Below are 19,002 nucleotides of genomic sequence, written 5' to 3'. Positions count from 1 at the left end.
CATCGGCAACAGGAAAGCAGGGACCCCTGAGCAATCACCCAGGACTGTGCATCCCATCCCGCCCCAGAGCCAGCTCGCCCCACGCGGCTCTGCTGCTGCCACCCCCACAGGCCTGGTCGCAAGCCGCACTCCACATTTCTGTCTGCTCCGTCCTCCCCCAGCCCCCCACGCTGTAACTACGACACCTCCACCCCACTGCCTGCTCTCCGCCGAGGCGGCACAGGCAGCTGGGGGCCGGGAGGAACCGAAGATGCGCTCCAGGGCAGCAGGGGGCCAGGAAATGCCGGACAGACTCGTGTGAATTCTTCCAGGGGGAGAGCTACAGTCTTGTCCCTTTCTGCAAGGGTCCTTGGCGCCTGGCCGGGTCACTGTGCCGGCCTCATTTCCTGCCTCTCATAGTCGGCCACCGGGGCGCCCTGTTTGTGAAGTGCCCGCCGATCAAGGGAATCAATGGCTCCTCTATTCTCTGCCTCTCCTGGCAGAGGACAGGAAGGGAAGGCCTTTCGCCCTTGGGGGGAATCTTTTAGGGAGGCAGGGAGCAGCCCCCCTGTGTTCAGGACCCTCGATGCCTCGCTGCTCCTCCTGTGCTGGGAAGTGGGGGCGCTGTGCTGGATGGGGAGTGGGGCGTGGGGTCTCCCAGGCATGGGGGGAAGGCAGCCAGTGGATCTGACCTGGGGGACCTGCCTATAGCCGGCCACAGGACCCCTCGGCCCCCACTCCCGGTTCCTGGGACCCCCTCCACGTGAGTTGCTGTCGCTACCCAGACACCTTCACAAACGACTCCTGCCTGGGCTGAGGCACAGCCAGGCCGGGGTGAGTCAGCCAGGGAAATCCCAGCCCCGGCGCCCGCCGCTGGGTGACAGTTCCGCTGACACCTACGGAGTGGGGCGCCCAGCCCCTCCTGGCAGAGGGTGAGAGGAACGCCCGGGCTCCCCCACCCCCATTTCCTGCTCCCTGAGAGGGGAGCCCGGCGGTGGAGGCAGGAAGGAGCCGTCCCAGGCTTCGCTCTGCGGCCTCTTCAGGCCTCTGGTCCCTCACTTCTTGGCACGTCAGTGAGGGAGGAAGTGGAAGAAGGGTCACCACGGGCCCTGCCAGCCCCTGCCTGGTGCCTGTGACCCCAGCAACTCGGTATCCTGCTTCCCAGGGGCCTCAGTACACCCAGAGTTTCACAGGGTAGGGGTCGTGGACGCCCCACATTCCTGTGGGGCCCTGGCCTCTGCTTCTTGTTCGGGCCCCACCTCCATGCTGCCCTGGACCCGAGGAAGGGGAGGGTCAAGGCCCTCCCCAAGAGGAGGGGCAAAGAGGAGGACAAGGCCAGGACAGGACGGCCTCAAAAGGGAAGAACAGAGAGGACAGGCACAAAGCCTGCTCCGGCAGGACCTCCTCTCCCTCAAGAAACCTGGCAAGGTCCCCATAAACCTGCCAGACCGGTTGGTGTTAGCGGCCGCCTCACTGCTGTCGGCTCCCTAAGGTCACAGGGGAGAAGACCTGCAAGATCCTGCTGGAGGCAACTGCCAGCTGGGTCTGTCTCCCTGGACATTCTGGCCAGTGTCTCACAGTTGAACGCCACCCACCCCATCTCTCCATTCCCTTCCAGCCTAACACCTGCCCAGGGAGGGCCACCTTCTTCTAGGCATAGGCGAGGAGAGCGAGGAGAGGGTGATGTTCTGAGCATGCCCCACTCACTGCCTTGCGTGGGCTCCAAGACCAGAGCAGGGGGAGAGCAGAGCCAGGGCCTGGGAGTTCCAGCCGAGGCTTCCGACGCACTGGACGGGACCTCCAGAAGGAGCTGCCGGAGATATGAACACGAAGATGACAAGCCCCATCCTTGAGGAGCTCATAGTGCAGAACGACAAGGAAACCCACATGCAGGCCAGTGAGGATGGAGCTACGATGCTGGGGGGGAGGCCCCACAGCAGGGACAGCGGCTCAGCCCGAGGCAGACAGAGAAGGCTTCCTGGAGGGCGCTGACGGCTGAGCAGGAGTTCACCACCAGGCAGAAAGAGGGGGAAAGCCAGGCTCGCTTGCTCTTCTCTCCCCTCCTCTCGCCTATACACAAAAGCCCCCCAGAATCCCTGAGAAGGATGTACCTTGTGCATGGGCTGGATCCCAGCCAGCACAGAGGCCTGATGCCCTCACCTCTGCCCTCTCAAGGCTCTGTGCTGAGCACCACCATTAGCTCCCAACTCCAGCCTCTGGGTTGCTGGCAAAGCTGGTTCCTGCAGGCTCCCTGAGCCAGAAAAACATGCTTGTGAGTGCACAGAGGGCATGTGGGGCTGATTCCTCGGTACCACAGGCAGACAGAGGCTTGTTGTTACCTGGGCAGGTACCCAGAGCCCCTCCACAGGCGGGGGAGACAGAAGCTCAAGTTCAGGTTGCCCCAGCCCCTCAGCTTTGATCTTTCCCTCTCCACGCTTCCTCCTGAAGAGTGGGCCTCTTGCAGTTCCCAGGCACGGAAGCTGGTGGTGAGAGAGACCCAGAAACCCATCCATTTCTTTGAAAGAAGACTGAAAAGATGTGACCACACAAACCCCACGGGTTTACTTAAATGTCTTTAAAACAAATGGCCTGAATGGATTTCCCCCACCATTCCTCCCCGCGAAACCACTCAACGGAAAGGAACGGCTCCAAGGGCAGGAGGCTCAGGGGCTGCTGCGGCCTGACAGTAACGGGGACTCGGCCGGCAAAGCCGGGCAGGGGGCCCTGGGATAAAGGCAGCTCTGGTCTGGAGAAGATGAAAAGCGGACGCCTGACCACAGGCAGTGCGAAGGCGACAAAGCGTTTGCGGCAGGCAAATGTCAGATCCAGGAATGTGCAGGTGCCTGTGTGCCCTCTGCTATGGGTCGGTGGCTGACTCTCCTTTCCAGCACCACGGGTCTCCCTTCCTCCTGCTCCTCCCTTCGTCTCTGCCTGGAGGGCCCTGCCCTGAGCAGCGGCTTCTACACACACTCATTGGGCAGCTGGGACAGACAGGTGGGGTATTCTTGGACAGCACAAATTGCTTAGAAACTAGGCAAGGGGGCAGGAGTCGGGAGGCATGTGACTCCCCAGAGATTAGAGCCGGAAGGGCCCTGGGAGAATCAGAGTTCAAGCCTCCCCAACCCCCTGAACCTTAGAGATGAAGACCCTAAGCTCAGAGAGGTAAGCTGATGTGCCCCAGGTCACACAGCACTAGTTCTCGTCCTCTCCTTGGCTGTATTCCAACCCTCATTCATTCAACCATTACTTCCTGAGCACATCCCTGTGCCCAGACTCTGAACTCAGGTTCAGGCATCCAGGTGACACCCTGATGAAAACTCAACTCTCCTCCAGACGCTTGCGAGCTGGGGGGCTTCCCACCCCTTGGCTCTCCCCTCCCTGCTCTTTCCTCTTGTGCAAAGTGGAGGAAATGCTCTTGCCATCACCACTGGAGACTCAAAGCAGAGAGGAAGTAAAAACGTTAAAGAAACAGTGCGCAGGACTGGGGACCACCAGACGCAGCCGGAGGTGGGGGGGACCATGGTGAAAGTCACCCAGTGGGTAGGTCGAACAGGAGGAGGACCGTCCTGGGAGTCTGGGCTGCCACTGACACCTGTGGCTTGAGGCCCCTGGACCAGACAAGCTTATCTACACCTACTTTTTTCTTCTTATTGCAAAATACATTCTCTCTAATAGAAACAAAAAAGAGAGAAAGAAAATAGAAATCGCTCATGATCCCAATAGGAAAATTATTAACTATTAACATCTGTCTAGTCTTTCTTTTTCCTCCGTCCAAGTATAAGATCATTCTGTATCTATCGCTTTTTTTCACTGAGCTGGAGAAGGTGAACATTTCTCTTTGTTAAACCTTTTTCCCAATCTTCTCATTATGGTAGAGAAGTCCATGTACACGGCGTACGTGAGTTTATTCGACAAATTCCCTACTGGAGGCCATTAGGCTGTTCCCTCCTCTCGCTGTGACAAAGTCCCCATGGCTGAGCCCGAGGCCAAGCAACTCCGGGATGCAGGCGGGACCACGCTGGAGCCTGGGGCTCCCGACCCCCCGTCTAGTGCTCTCTGTCCCCAGCAGAGGCAAAGCCTTGTACACAGGGTGGGGGGTGGGGGGTGGGGGGCGGGTCTTGCCCTTCTCCATAGCGCTCAGGCTCGGTGAGAGAGTCCCAGTGACTCTCAAACTGGAATGCCCAGTGAGGACATGATAAATGCAGATTCCCTGGCCCCACCCAGCAATTCTGAATCGGTTGGTCTGAGGTAGGACCCAGGATACTATATTTGAGCAAGCCCCACCATGGCCAAGCCCAGGAGATTTGGAGGCTGGGCTTACCCATCCTGCACTTGGAGAAGCCCTGCTCTAGAGGACGCGCCCCACCAGGGCTTCTCCTACTGGAGGGAGCAGAAGCACCCAGAGCAGGATGAACCGCAGATTCCAGGGCTCCACTCCCAGAGATGCTGATGGGGCCAGAGGGGGGGGCACTGAAATTCTGCATTTCTAACCTGATCCCAGGTGAGGCTGTTCTGGCTCATGATCCACACTCAGGAGCACTGAGCTAAAGCCACATGGGCCCTGTGTGCAGATGCCAGGTGGGTGCAGGTGACAGGCACTTTGCCTAGATGGGTAATCAGAGCCAGCACTAGTAGGCACTGCCCGTGGGGCAGACACTGTGCCCTGGCCACCCAAGCTGTGGTCTGTGGGCCACCTGCTCACAGGAGCTGATGTGAGGCCCCATCCAGCCTCCATGGGAATCTGCACTGGAAGCTCCCCAGGGATCTGTGTGGCCATGAAAGAAGCCCTATACTGAGCCCTGATGAGCATCATCCCACGTCATCCTCCTAAGACGCCTCAGAGATAGGTCGGTGATACCCTGAGTTTACAGGTGGAAACTGCAGCTGAGAGGTTCAATGACTTGGCCAAGGCCTCACAAGTGCCACCAGCAGCAGCTGTGACACGGAGCCAGCCAGTCCAGCTCCAGAGCCTGAACTCCTAACCCCGCATCCCAAAGCCCCCATGGCTTCCGGTTCAATCCCCACCACCGCTCGGCTGGGAGGCTCGAACTCTGCACCTTACAGACGGGACCTCGGAGACCGGGGGACGTCAGGCCGACTGCTCTGACACTCTCCCTGGGAAACGGGGGACCTGGCGCCTACCCTGTCTGCCGTGTCCACGCCCATGTCCGTTCCCTCCCAGCCCCCTCCGTCTGTGGCACGGAGCCAGAGTGGGGGTCCTGCCTCCAAAGCCAGCAGGCTCTGCAGACGCGGTCGGGGGCAGGAAGTGGGAAGTGGGGCGGAGGAACCAGGAGCTCGGTTTGGTCCGAGGACATTCTTTTTTTCACAGCCAGACTCAGATCTGTGTGCCTCTTGAAAGGAAGCACAGAATAGCTGTGCTCAGCCCAATGGGGCCGGCCCCTTTCAACCTTCCAGTGGCTGCCATTTCCAATTACAACTTCAGAGGGCTCCTATAATTTATACGTCCCAGGCTGTATCGCTCCAGCGGCTTTATGATGGGAGTTCATTACACCATTAAGGTTAAACTTTTATAAAGTACTGAGCAGGTGGTGGGCTGGGCGCCCGGCTTAGTTCCCACTGCCGGAAGCCCGCTGAATGGGGTTCACCTGGGGAAGGGAGGGGGCCAGGCTCTCTAAAGGGGCCAAGAAATGGAGAAGGCGGCTCCGGAGAACAGGGGCCCTCCATGAGCCTGTTGATTAAACTGCATGGCAGAGCAGGCAGGCAGCAAGGAGAACAATCTCCAAGTGTTCAACATTACTGGCAGGGGGCACGTGGGGCGAGAGGAACAATCCTGTGTGCGCCTGGATGCCGCCTGCCGAGGCGGGTGAGGTGTGGGGTCGGAGGAGGTGGCCACGAGCCATGACGGCCTCCACACGGGGAAGGGCAAGGGCTTCCTGGGAGCGGGGCAGGCTGGTCCACTCAGCAACAGGGTGGCCAAAGGCGGCCCTCCTTTGTAGCAACCGGTTCTTCCCGTGGCTCACAGGGTCCTCAGACCCGATGCCAGTTGGTGGGGGGCAAGAAGGAGCAGGGGCCAGACGGCGGTCTGAGTCCCATTCTGCCAGCTGCAAATATATGGCCTCTAGCAGGTTCCTTCAATTCTCCAAGGAAGCTGAGGCCCCTGACCTGTGCCTCTGCTGGAAAATCCATGGGCCTCCCTCCTAGGGCGGGTGGGCACCGCCCTGAGCACAGAGCCAGGCGAGCGCCAAGCAAAGGAGCCCAGCCACTAGGTTTTGACGAATTATGCCGCATCCAGCATGAGAGCAGGGCGGGCAGAGGGGACTGACTCCCAGGAGGTGTTTGCTGTTGTTACATTTGTGCTGTTGTTACATTTGTACTGTCTGTCTGTTATGTGTCAGTCTCTAAGTGAGGAGCTCCCTAAGGACCAAGTGGTAACTTTTCTCTGATTCCCAGCTCCAGGCACAAGGCTTAGCTATAGTAGGTACTTGTTAAATGTCCCTGAATGAACGGGTGGATGGGAGATGACAAGTGGCAAAGCTGTTCTCTGCTCCACAGTCTGGCCCCGTCCCAGGGAAGGTGTCCGAGGATGAGCAAGTTCTTTCCAAAGGTATGAAAGTGAAACAACCTCTTGGGAAAACTTCCTTGACTTCCCAGGAGGAAAGAGACTCCAGGTGCGGCAGGTTTTCTGGCTCTGGGACGCTGGCGTTGACTCTGGCCCTCCCTGTCTGCATGTCCTTGGAACCGAGGAGGATTCGCCAGGACTGGAACCTCCAGCCTCAGTTGGGGCTCTGTGGCTCCACAGGCAGGGTTCACCATGGCCCCCAGTCCAGCTCCCCTTAGAAGCACTGGCCTCCTTTTCCAGTTACCGGAGACGCTGCCCCAACCAACAGGCTCCCAAGGGCTGGAGAGGACGAAACACGGCTCTGGATTTGTCAAGGTTGCCAGTGTTCTTGGCTGTGAGGCCAAGTGTTGACCCCTACTCTCAGGATGCACAGTCTGATGCATAGGCCACCTTCCCATAGCCAAGGGGAGCTGGAGGGGCCGAGGGGCCGCCGCCTGGCACGGGAGGGTCAGACAGTCTCTGAGGAAAGACAATGGCTTCCCCCGACGGCCTCAGGAGAGGAAAAGGTGGACAAAGAAAAGGCAGCTGGATGGAAGAGGCACCAAAGGGAAGGAAACCAACACAGGAGAGGAACCAAAAGGAACGGGGGGCTGGGGCCAGCCTGGGTGGGGTGTAGGGCGGGAAAAGGGTAAGATGCCAGAGGGATGGTGGGACACTGCCAGCTCTAAGAAGTGGCCCGGAAGCCGGAGGGGAGTGGAGGAAGCCCAAGGGTCCAGCCTGCGTTGCAGGAGTGGCGCTGGGTTGCCTGGCTGCAGAGGAGCCGCTGCCTCAGAAAAGGAAGCGTCCTCTCATCTTAGCACCCGCCTGGCAGACAGAGAACAGTCGAGAGAAATCCCGATAATTAACAATAGTAGGTAACGTTTATAGAGAACCTCCGATGTTCTTGGGCATGGCAGAACTTCCAAGGTGGTGTCTCATTTGATGCCGACAGCAACCCAGGGAGCCATATCCCATTAGATCCCCCATCTTAGAGATGAGGAAACTGAGGCTCAGAGAGGTTAAGTGACTTGCCCAAGCAGCAGTGGACTCAGATGAAGCTCCGTCTTTAGGCTAAAGTCCGTGCTTGCAGGCCTATGCTGTGCTTAATTTGAAGAGAGAGAATGAATCAGAAGGGAGTGATCAAAGGAACAAATGGGGGCAGCGTCCTGGAGACCAGGCAGTCCTGAGTAGAGGAGGTGGGGAGGTGCTCACTGGGAGCAAGCGCATTGGGGATGAGGGCCCCTGCAGCCGAGACCGGCCAGGACAGTCCCCTCGGCCGCGGGGCACTGGGCTGCCCCGAGATTCTGGAGGCTGCCACAAAACCGCAGCGGGGCAGCCATCCCACGGCAGTCCAGGAGCCTGGATGAAGGGGGAGCTGGCTAAAGGGCAGGCCCCCGGAGCCTGACGTAATCCCCGCCTGCAGAAGGCGGAAACTTGGGAAGTGAAACAAACCGTCACTGAACAGCAGCCCGGCCACGGCTTTCCAACGGCAATGCCAAGTGTGCCTCGCCCCTACCCACAGCCCGGGGCCTCTGACCTCCTCTTCGGGGCCCGGGGGGAGCCCCAGCAGCACGCGTCGAGCTGCCCAGGCCCAGCCGGGTGCTGAAACGTGCTCAGAGTGAAGCTGATGAGAAGGCAGAGGATTCCGAGCCAACGCCCTGGGAACCCTGCCACGGCGAGGCTGACAGTCTCACCGCTTTCCGGAACAGACGCAGAGTTCACCTCTTCACCAGGCTTTCCGCATATTTTGAGGGGAGGTCCCAGTGGCTGCTTGGCGAGCTATGCTCCTTCCTCACCAAACGCAGCCTGAATCGACCTAGTTAGGCTGCCCAGGAGCGTGGGAGATGAGGTTGGGGGGAGCCCAGAACCCCAGGCGGGCCCCTGGCACATGCACACAACCCAAGGCCCCAGAGCCGGAGGGACAGCCTCCAAGGACCCAGGCACGGGTCAGCCAACCAGGACACCAGACAGGGGCCTGGCAGCCCGTTTAGGGACCTCTTGCCCAGCTCTTGGCCAAAGAGGGTCCTCGAGCAGGTCCTCACCAGCTGGCAAGCCATGGAATTCACTAGCCCACTCGGTAGCTCAGGGAGTGGGTGCAGATGCCCTGGCCTGGGTTTACATGCCTGGCCTCAAGCACTCCTGGCCTTCAAGCCGCCTCTTGAATCTCACGCACAAGCAAATCCAACCCCTGATTAGCACAGCGTCTTTCCCATCAGCATTGCCTTTGAGCACAGGGCCAGCCAGTGAAGGAGAGAGAATAAATATCATTGCTGCTATTACACCAACGGGGCAACTGAGGCTGAGACAGGCTGCGTGACTCATCTGAAGTTGCCCAGCAGAGCCAGGGGCAAAATCTGGGCTCGGCACCCTCCACATGCCTCGCTGTCTCCCTAAAATCACCCACCCCGAGTGAGTGGGTGCTCCTGGTCCCCAGGGCAAAGGGGGGAGGGCCGATGCATGTGAACACTCAGGCAAGACGGGCGAAAGGGGATGAGCCTGCAGGATGAATACACAGATATCTGATACGCACACAGGCCCCAGGAGATGGAGAGAGATGGGAATTAGAGCGAGAATCGGACGAGGAGCCTGCACCTCAAGGCTGCTGGGGTCCAGATCCTGGCCCTGCCGTCTATGTGCTGAGGGCCTCGAGCATGTTTCTAAACCTCATCTACAAAATGGGCAATACGTCCTGCCTCTCCGCGTGGTTATGAGGATTAAGCGAGCTAACGCATGAATTAGCTCGCATGGCATCTGTGCTCACTAAGTGCGATTTTGCCATTATTGCTAGTCTTCGATGAGGATATGGATTAGCGAGGGGAACAAGCCAGGGACATTTAGGAACACACACGCTCTCAGGGGGCACCAAGGCCGCGCCCCCTCATGCTAGACAGGACAGCCCTGGAGTTCAGTGGAGATTAAGAAAGGCGTGGTGGGAGAGATGGGCTGTGCAGGGCCTGAAGGAGAGGTAAAGCTTACAGAGGAGAGGGAAGAGTCAAACCCTGGCTCCCACCTACTTGCTGTGCGTCCTTGGGCAGGTAACTCGACCTCTCTAAGCCTCCTGTAAGACAGGGGTTGGAGGGATGGGGGAGTAGAGGCAGGACGTGCTACAAGGAGTACATGAGATCCTCCACAACAGCGGCCCCTCCTCTGCAGGGGTACATTCCAAGACCCCCAGCGGCTGCCTGAAACCACAGACAGTACTGAACCCTATACAGACTCTGCTTTTTCCTACACGTACACACCTATGATAAAGTCTAATTCACAAACTAGGCACGGTAAGAGATGGACAACAATAACTTCTCTTCTGCATATCCCACAGCCACCATCACTGCTCGTGCACTTTGGGACCATTATTAAATAAAATAAAGGTGACTTGAACACACGTACTGCGATACCACGACAGTCGATCCGATAACCACGATGGCCACTAAGTGACTGACACGCGGGAAGCATGCATGGCGAGTGCGCCAGACAAAGGGATGATTCATGTCCCGGGCAAGGAGCTGGACGGCAAGAGATTTCACCACGCTACTCAGGACGGCGCGCGATTTAAAACTTATGAATAGTTTCTTTCTGGAACTTTCCATTTAAAATATTTGGACTGCAGTTGACCCTCCTGTATTCTGCGCCGGGCATCCTTACTCGGCATTCACAAAATGGAAACTATTGTTACTATTACTGTTATTTTGTGGCTGAGCAAAGTCTACCGGAGACAGACACCCTGGGGCCTTCCCCGACCTCCAAACCTGAAAGCCAAGGGCAGGGCTCTGTCCCCAGGGTCGGGGCTGGAGGTGGGGGACAGAGGTGCAGCCCCACAGAGCTCCCCCAGGCCCCCCCCACCCCCAGCCTGCCCAGCGGGAGGTGCAGGGTAGCCTGTACATAATGAAGGGGCATCAATAATAAATTAACCTCAAGGAAGTCCAGGAACATCAATCATAAATTAATTAAATGGCTCCAGGAGAGCAACGACAGGCCTCTTTGGGATGAATTAGAGCGCGTCCTGCCTCACCTTACACAGCCTCGCCCACCCTCCCCGAGCCCGGCACAGGCTCTGCAGCCGGGAGCATCTCCAGGTGCAGGAACTGGTTCTTAGGAGCAGCTCCCGAAACACAGGTGAAGACAGGCCCTGTTTGCCTCCCCCAGCTCAGAGAACTCTCACACGCTGAAAGGGTTTTGATGAAACTTCCCAGAATAGTAACCTCCTGGGCTGAACTCAGGCAGGCAAAATTTCAAGGGGTAATTTGGTGAGAAAATGATCAAACGCCAGGAAGCGCGGGCTAGGCACGCTGGACGCCCCTCAGCGGGCCCTGGCGGATGAGAACGGCCTTGTGGGGATCCTGGAAGGCCTCCCACTCCTGACCGGGAACCTACCAGCGTCCAAGCAGCTGAAAGTCAAGGGTGGGGAACACACCCCAGGCTGGGACTCGGAGGCCCTGCTTGGATTCCGGGCCCACCTCTTACGGACCAAACTGACAAATCTCAGGGCTTCCGCCTCCCCTCCATCAACAATCAGGCTGGTCTCCCCCTCCTCTCCTCAGGGCGGCCACTGCCCTGGTTCAGACCCTCCACACCTGGATACTGCCCTGGCCCCCAGCTGGCCTCCCCACTCCTGTCCCCAAGAACCCCCGGGGCCTGCCGCCAGACGCCTCTTCCCGGGAGGGCACCAGCCCCCACACCTTCACTCAGAACACTTCAGCGACGGTTTCCCACAGACCCAACTTCCAGCCCTACAGTCGTGGCTCTCGGGGACCCAGCTCCAACTCACTTTTCAACAACATTTTTCATTACCTGGCCTACACTCAAGCCAGACCACAAACCTACACTCAGCAACCCGCTTCCCCAGCCACAGCCCCCGTTGCTGCCGTTTCCTCATGAGCTGGGTGGCCCAGGTCAAAGGTCATCGCCACCCACCTCTCCCGTGACCTCCCTGGTTTGAGTCACTCTCTCCTTTGACTCTGGGGGCATCCACCTCCTGAACCTCCAGCCTCGACCTGTGTCTCCATCTCCCAGCTTCTCAATAGACTGTGAACACTTCGAGGGCAGACTCTCCACCTCACAGGCTCTGGTATGGCCAATCCATCTTCACCGGCCTCACGAACCCCACCCCTCAGTGGGTGTGCGAGAAATAACTATCCACTGACTCCGTGTGGAAACGTTCCCCAGGGGCTGAGACGTTATCTTGTGTATGATTCTGTTGACAGATTGGCAAGATTCCATCCATGCCAAGGGGAGGGTGGAGCTGACTTCTCCTTGTCAAGAAGGGGGACAGGACCTATGACATCTTGCCTGGTGCTAATGTATGCAGATCATGATGGAACCGCTTTTCTGTGGAAAAGGTTTCGATTGCCAGAGCAACAACATTCGCTGAGGGTGCTCGCTCTGTGTGCCAGGCACTGTAGGTCGTGGAATTCTTACAACCACCCTGGTTGGGGGGGGGGGTCTCAGTGTCCCCATCTTATGGATGAGGAAACTGAGGTGTAGAAAGGTACCAGGATTCAAATCTGGGTCTGCATGACTCCAGTGTTGTAAGGCCCGTGGGCTATAATGCTCTCTTCTGTCACCGGGTGGACTGTGCCCAGCTGACTGCCCGGTGGGCTTGGGGAGAGCATGGAAGCAGGCATGCGGGCCTTCGAGAGGCACAGCTCCACCCTGGGCTTCCTTCTAAGGAATACTGAGCAAACAGAGGCTCCTCTCGTAAGAAGCTCAACAGGAGATGTGAAACCCCACTCCCACCCTCCCGGGGCTAAAAGGCCACCGCCCCCCTGCTCCCCCTGTTCTCTCCTGCTTTGAGGATCCCAGCAACGCCCAGCTCCACACACCCACTGACACCAGGCCAGCCAGACACAGAAGCCCACAAGTTCCCACACCGCCAGGCGCTCCACACCCCCTCAGCCCTCACTTCCCACAGAAACGATACGGGCACACGCGGCTTCACACACGTGCCATCCCTGGGCAGCCCTGCGGCAGTAACAGCCCCACCCCTGCGCATCCCAACCCAGAGCCTGGGGAGGACTTGGGCATCCCCACCAAACACCTTCACCCGTGGCCACAACGCTCCCCTCCATGTCACCTCCGTGGACTCCTTCCTCGGTGGCCAAGAAGTCCCCATGGGTAAGGTTCCTGGGTCTCCCTCGCCTGCACAGACACAGGCCCCCGTCCACCCCAGAGAAATCTGGGCCAGCCAGAGCCAGTCTCAGAGAGGAGAAAAGAAAAGGGAGAGAAACAGTTTTCAGGCCTGCCTGCCGGGAAGGTAACCACATCCCGCGATGTCCTGGGCTCCGCGGTTCTGAGAGATTTATCTCTCTCTGACCACACGCTCAGTGAAACTTCCCCCAGCGCTACTTACCCGGTCCACTAGAGCGTGATGCGAGGCTATTCCAGGGAGACACTGAACTCAGGTGGAGCGCTGGGCCCACAGGTGATTAAATCGAGGCCCCCTCTGGTCCCGGGGAGAGGGGCTGGGGTAGGAGTGGCTTCCACCGACAGGCTGTGCCTTCAACCGTGGCCGGCTGGCCTAGTGCTCTCAGCTCTGGTCCAGAATCCTCGGTCCAGAGATGCTCGACTCCCTGGCACCCTGAAGCAGAGCAGCCGGGCATCATGATTTATGAGGCTGCTGAGGGAGGAAAGGTTGCCAGGCTCTGACTTAAGCAACTTTCGGAGAAACGTGGACAGAGAAATGGGAAGAGGACAGAGGAGCGGGGTTGAAAACATCTCAACTCCAGGGAGCTGCTTGCCCTTGATGTCCACTCCTACGTTCCTCCCTCTGCCCCAGCTGGAATCTGCTCAAAATCAGCGTCTGTGCACGACGCCGATGAGGGGTGGTGATCTGGCTGGGCTCCCAAGCCCTGAGGACTCGGAAAAAGCCTGAGCTCTGCTTTTGGGGAACAGAGGCCACCTCCCCCTCTCGGCCTGTCCGATGTGCCCCACCTTCCCCCCAGCTCTGCTGGGCAGAATCCCAACCACCCAAGCAGATGGCAAGGGGTGGCTGCAAAGGGCTCCTGGAACCCAAAACCATAAGGCTGAGCCTCAAATCAGAACAAACAGGAGGAGGTGTGCAGGGTGAGCTGAGGAGACGGGGCATGCTGAATATTCACAACAGGGAGGCCTGAGGCTTCCTCCTAACGCACTTGCACTTCAAAGAGCTCTGCAGGCAGGAGCTGAAGTGCCGGCGACTCCCGGAGAGGCAGAGAAAGGGACTGCGGGACAGGCCTCAGGCGCGCCTCAGGTGCCCCTCGGACGACCTGGGGACCAATGGCCAAGGAAGCACTGGCAATGCCAGGCAGTGTCCAGGCGACAGCCACTGGGCAGAGCGAGTCCCTTGGCACGGAAAAGTCAGCTCGCCAGCCTGGCAGGGTCGGGTCCTCCTTCTACCCACATAGCTGGACAGTGCAGCCTGGACACAGGCAAAAACTTTCTGTCTTGGGGAGCAAGCTTGTGAAATGGGTTGCTGGCTGAAGCAGACTGTCACATGGAATGATCGAGAAACGGGCCTTCCAGTGTGAAGCCTCCTAGCCATGGGGGTCTGTAATTCAGACTCTGCAGCCCATTGTCAGGAATTCGGCCCCTGGTGGCAGAAAGAAATGCAATATGCAGCTACCCTCATCTTCCTCACCTGGGAAGGCCCTTCAGATGGAAGTGGGCTCCCGCTGGGGAGAGATGTCCTGGGGAATTCGTGCCACACCTGTCTGCCCTGGGAGGACCCCTCTGAGGGTGCCCATCACCCTTTCTCCTTGCCCCATGTGTCCGAGGGCATCCCCCACCACCCCTAGCCTCCTGCCATCCAGCCTCAACCTGCCTCGCAGGACCACCCAGCCCCGCGTCCACCCTGGGGGGCCTGACCCACTTCTCTGTCCTCAGGGCACAGCCTCAAAAACGCTGATGCGGCAGTTCCCCGCCCCCATCCTCAGAACCCGGAGCCAGAGGAAATTCTCAAGAGAAAATACACACTTCCAAGTCTCCCTCCCACACAGGTACCCCAGATCTGTCAGCCACAGACACCTCCCAGACCCACCAGGACCACCAGGCAGGTCTGCAGCCCGAGCGAAGGGCATCCTCTTGCTTGGGCCACTCCTACAGGACTCCACAGCCGCTGCCGCCATGCTGGGGACCGTCCTCAGGAGACCTGGGGCCTGGTTCCAGCTCAGCAGCTGACTCACAGTGTCCACAGATCCCACCCCCCCCCCCCCAGGAGCCTTTACGCTCAGGGCCTCTAATTCTCGGTGACAGGCCCTCGACCTTCCGGAAGCCTTCCTCCCCTGTCACATTCCATGCCTCCATTTCCTATCACCTCCCTCTGTGGTCTCTTCACCTGACAAGAATCCCCGACCTTTGCACAGCCTTTCACTGTTGACAAAGGGTTTCCACCAAAGGGTGCCCCGTCCCCCTCCATCCTCTACAACCACCTGGTGATGTGGCTCTGACAGGTAAAGTCACCTGCTCAAGGTCACACAGCCGAGACCGGAATTCAAGTTTTCTGGCTCCAAATGCACCGGACGACACTCCGGCTTTAAGGAAGCTCAGCAGCACCTCTAAGCACCCACCTTGGCAAATGAGCTGTCACGTGCCACCCTGGTCTCCCGTACCCTCAACACTGTCTTTCCGGACTCAACCCAAGCTCACCCCATTTATTCTTCCACCCTCGAATCCACTTACCCAGGAGATCCACAAACACCTAAAGATTTCCCCCATATCCCAAGACTTCTCCGGAGGGGTCTGTAAATTGCCCCTCTGTGGAGTGGAACACCAGGTGATGCTGAGTGAGACCCTCACCCAAAGCTTCTCAAAGGACTGGTGAGGGCAGACACAATCCAGCACACTCCCCATGGCTGCAGACTTATCTTTTCAGCATCCCCCAAATGGTCCTCTGGACCCAAAGGCTTCCAAGCATCCAAGAAGAGAGGCAACTCCCAGGCACTCCAGAGGGAACCAACAATCCAAAGAACAGGCAGGGCCTGGCGACTACAGAAAGCTGGTGCACCACGCCGCTCCTGGCCTGCTGACACCGGTCAATCTCAGCCCAGCACATTCTCGTGACACATGTTCAGGGATGGTGATCACCCCTGAGAACCATCCGTCCCCCCCTCCTTGCCCAAAGCTGGGTGAATTCACGAGCCCAGGACAAAGCTGGTACCTGGACAGCTTTCTCTATCTGGGCCACCATCAGGGTCCTCTTGAAGAAGCAACTTCTGGCGTCTCTTTTTAACACATGAAGGATGCCAACCTTCTCCCAGCCTTCTGCCCTCCTTGGTCCAGTGTACCCCATAAGCACTAAAGGTGGGCCCCACAACAGAGGCAATGCCCCTCCTCATCACCAGAATGGGAGGATGGGGCTCTACTCTTCCCCTCCACCAGGTCTCAAGGCCATGGATTCTCCCCTCACAGGGCCAGGCTGTGCCAAGTCCATTTCTCACGGCCACGCTAAGAACTCCTGCCATGCTGAGGACACCAATTCTTCAAGTCCCCCGTGCCATCACTCCAGACCGTGCCAAGGCCAGACCCCTCCAATACCCCAGCAACGGCAGCACTTTCTCACACCCATGCCAGGGACACCATGTGTCCACCGCCACCCCGAACGGGTCTAGCGCTGAGCCCATCACCTACTTGCATAGACGGCTGCACCAGCCTCATACCTGGGTGGCCACCACCACGCCAAGGTGGGGGTGAGTCTTCTGCCACCCGTGCCAGGAAAACCACATTGCCTGTGCCAGACCCACGCTACCCACGTCCGTGCCACGGGTGTCACCATCCCCACCGCGGCGCCTGGGGCTGCACGGATCCCACACCTGCCACGGGCGCGCGTGGCAGCCGCACCTCCGCCCGCGGACACGTCGGGCCGGCCACCGCGCTCCCCGGCCCCTGCCCAGCCCCTGCCCAGCCCCCCGCGCCCGCGCCCGGAGCCCGGCCCGCCGCGCCCGCCGCCCCCCTTACCTCCCGCCCGCCGCAGGGCTCGGCCCGCCGCCGCCGCCGCCGCGACCGCCACCTCCATCCTGGGCTCCCCAAGGCCCCGATTCACTAACGCCGCTTCCGCAGGGCGCCGGCGCCGGCGTGAAGGCCGCCTCCGCCCCCCGGGGGACGCTGCGTCCTTTACGTAAACCTCACACCGCCGCCAGCGGTGACCATGGCGACGGCCGTGGGGCGGCAGCGCCCCCTGGTGCCAGGGAGGGGAGCGGCGCCGAGGCCGGAGGAGCGGAGCCTCCCGAGGGCGCGGGCCCCGCGTGGGGGCGGTGGGGGCGGTGGGCGCCGGGCTACTGCCGCCGCGGGGGCTCCGGGGGCGGCCGGGAGCGGGGCAGGACCCGCAGCGCTGCGTGCGGGGAAGGGAGCGCCTGGGTCCCCCTCCTTCAGGCCCCGCGTGACCGGGTTTAGCGTGGGAGAGGCAAAAAAGCAAGGAGGATCACTGGAGAACTGGTTCATTTGGGGGGAGGAAAGAGAGGGACGGGTTGTACCTCCTCGGGGTGACCCAGCGCGCCTTGAGGGGTCAGAGTGTTTCATCATCTGTGTCCTCCCCCATCCCCCACGCCCGCAGTGCCCAGCAGCGTGCCTGGCATCCAAAGGGCACTTGGTCCGTTTTGAATTCCTGGGGAAATGAAGAAAAGCGCCCCTCCTGTTCCGCTTCACACACGCCCGTTCATTCAAGCTGTAAATCATGTAACACACCTTTGCTGGGGGGGGGGGGGGGCGGGGGGCACAAAGAGCAGAGGAACCCAGACTCCACCCTCAAGGAGCTCAGTCTCCGGGGAACTAGACCTTCACGATGCAGGGTGCTTGTGGTGTAGTAGGAGCTCAGCAGAGAGGGCTGACAGCGCCGTTAGAAGGTGCACTTAAGCCAGCCTTGGGAGAGGGGGTTGGGTCTGGAGGACTGGATGATCCCCTGGCTCTCAAAGGTCAGAGGCAAAAAGGGACGGTGTGTTTTTCGGAGGAGGAAAGTGCCTCTAAAATGTTTCCTGGGCCCTGTGGTCATCCCAGGGAAACAGGGCAGGCAGCAGCAGCTTGGTGCAACTAGGAGCCATGGTGCAGCCTAAGGAGCTGTGTGTAAGGGGGACTGAGGCGGGGTCTCGGCCCGAAAATTACCTGGACATTTGGGTTTCAAGTGAGCCTCTGAGTCCAGAGCAGCCTTCCCCTCTGTTGAAGCAGGTGGCAGCTACCTCTGGAAGGAGTTCTGGATTATTTGCAGTTATTTTGAAGGCAAACTCCAGCTAGGGAAGAGAAAAGAAAATGGAGAGGGGACCAACGGTAGGATGACTCAAGGGGATTCAAGAAGATGAACCCTCCCAGCCTCTGGAAGGGCAGGGATCAAGGAGGCTGTAAGGACTGACTGTAGCGGTAGCAGTTTAGGGACTTTCTTTCTAGATCACTGCAATTAATTAGAACCAAAACTTCTAAACTTAATGTCTCTTGGTTCAAAGTTCTAGATTCCCAGAAGAAAGAATCTTATTGGTCCAGCTTGGGCCATGGTCAACCACAGTAGCTACATTCCACCCTGTCACTGCCATGTGCATGCAAATTCACACACACACAAACACACACATCCTCCTTCCATTCATCCAAAGTTGTGCTCACCAGACAAGTTCCAATATTCCGTGGTCGCCCACCTTCAGACCTGATGTCATGCTCCAGATCCAAGTTGAGCATCTTCAAGGTGATGTCCACACTTCTCCTCAAGTTCTATGGTGATGGCATCTGGGGACTTAAACAACTGAATTAAAGGGTATATTTAACCCCCTAACAACGTGTCCTTTGTACTTTTTTTATTTTTTAGGAAGATTAGCCCTGAGCTAACATCTGCTGCCAATCCTCCTCTTTTTTTGCTGAGGAAGATTGGCCCTCAGCTAGCATCCGTGCCCATCTTCCTCTACTTTATATGTGGGACACCTGCCACAGCATGGCTTGATAAGCGGTGCATAGGTCCACACCCGGGATCCAAACCAGCGAACCCCAGGGCGCCAAAGCAGATCATGTGAACTTAACTGCTGTACCACGGGCCGGCCCCATGTCCTTTGTACTTTTGCTACTCAAAGGGCAGCATTGGCTGCACCATCCGGGAGCTTATTAGAAATGCAGAATCCCAGACCCAACAATCTCGGCAGGTTAACAAGATCCCCGAGATCTGAAAGCACATTAAAGTTTGAGAAGCACTGCTATTATAAATACTGAAAGAAAGGAAGAGGAAAGATATGGAAAACGTTTTTATTTATTTTTCACTTATTTTTTTTTTGAGGAAGATTAGCCTTGAGCTAACTGCTGCCAATCCTCCTCTTTTTGCTGAGGAAGACTGGCCCTGAGCTAACATCCATGCCCATCTTCCTCTACTTTATATGCGGGATGCCTACCACAGCATGGCGTGCCAGCGGTGCCATGTCTGCACCCAGGATCTGAACCAGTGAACCCCGGGCTGCCAAAGTGGAATGTGCACACTTAACCGCTGCACCACTGAGCCGGCCCCTGAAAAATGTTTTTTAATTGTCATC

The 19,002-nt window shown here is 58.4% G+C and overlaps 1 protein-coding gene across 6 annotated transcripts in view; it reads right to left on the bottom strand.

Moving 5' to 3' along the window:
* Nucleotides 1–16,623, bottom strand: part of DAGLA (diacylglycerol lipase alpha) — a 63,148-nt gene extending 46,525 nt beyond the window's left edge. For 3 of the 6 annotated variants that reach the window (XM_070487955.1, XM_070487963.1, XM_070487965.1), the window contains exon 1: nucleotides 16,466–16,623. The gene's annotated coding sequence lies outside the window, so the exon portion shown is untranslated. Of the gene's footprint in view, nucleotides 1–11,449; nucleotides 11,591–12,884; nucleotides 13,113–16,465 lie in introns of those variants that run through there. The other 3 variants (XM_070487966.1, XM_070487957.1, XM_070487960.1) reach the window with 3 other exon arrangements.
* Between the last annotated feature and the right edge of the window lie 2,379 nt (nucleotides 16,624–19,002).

The sequence above is a fragment of the Equus asinus genome, chromosome 17 (genome assembly GCF_041296235.1).
Source record: "Equus asinus isolate D_3611 breed Donkey chromosome 17, EquAss-T2T_v2, whole genome shotgun sequence".
NCBI lineage: Eukaryota > Metazoa > Chordata > Mammalia > Perissodactyla > Equidae > Equus > Equus asinus.
The sequence above is the reverse complement of the archived record's forward strand: the minus strand, read 5'-3'. Positions and strand labels throughout refer to the sequence as shown.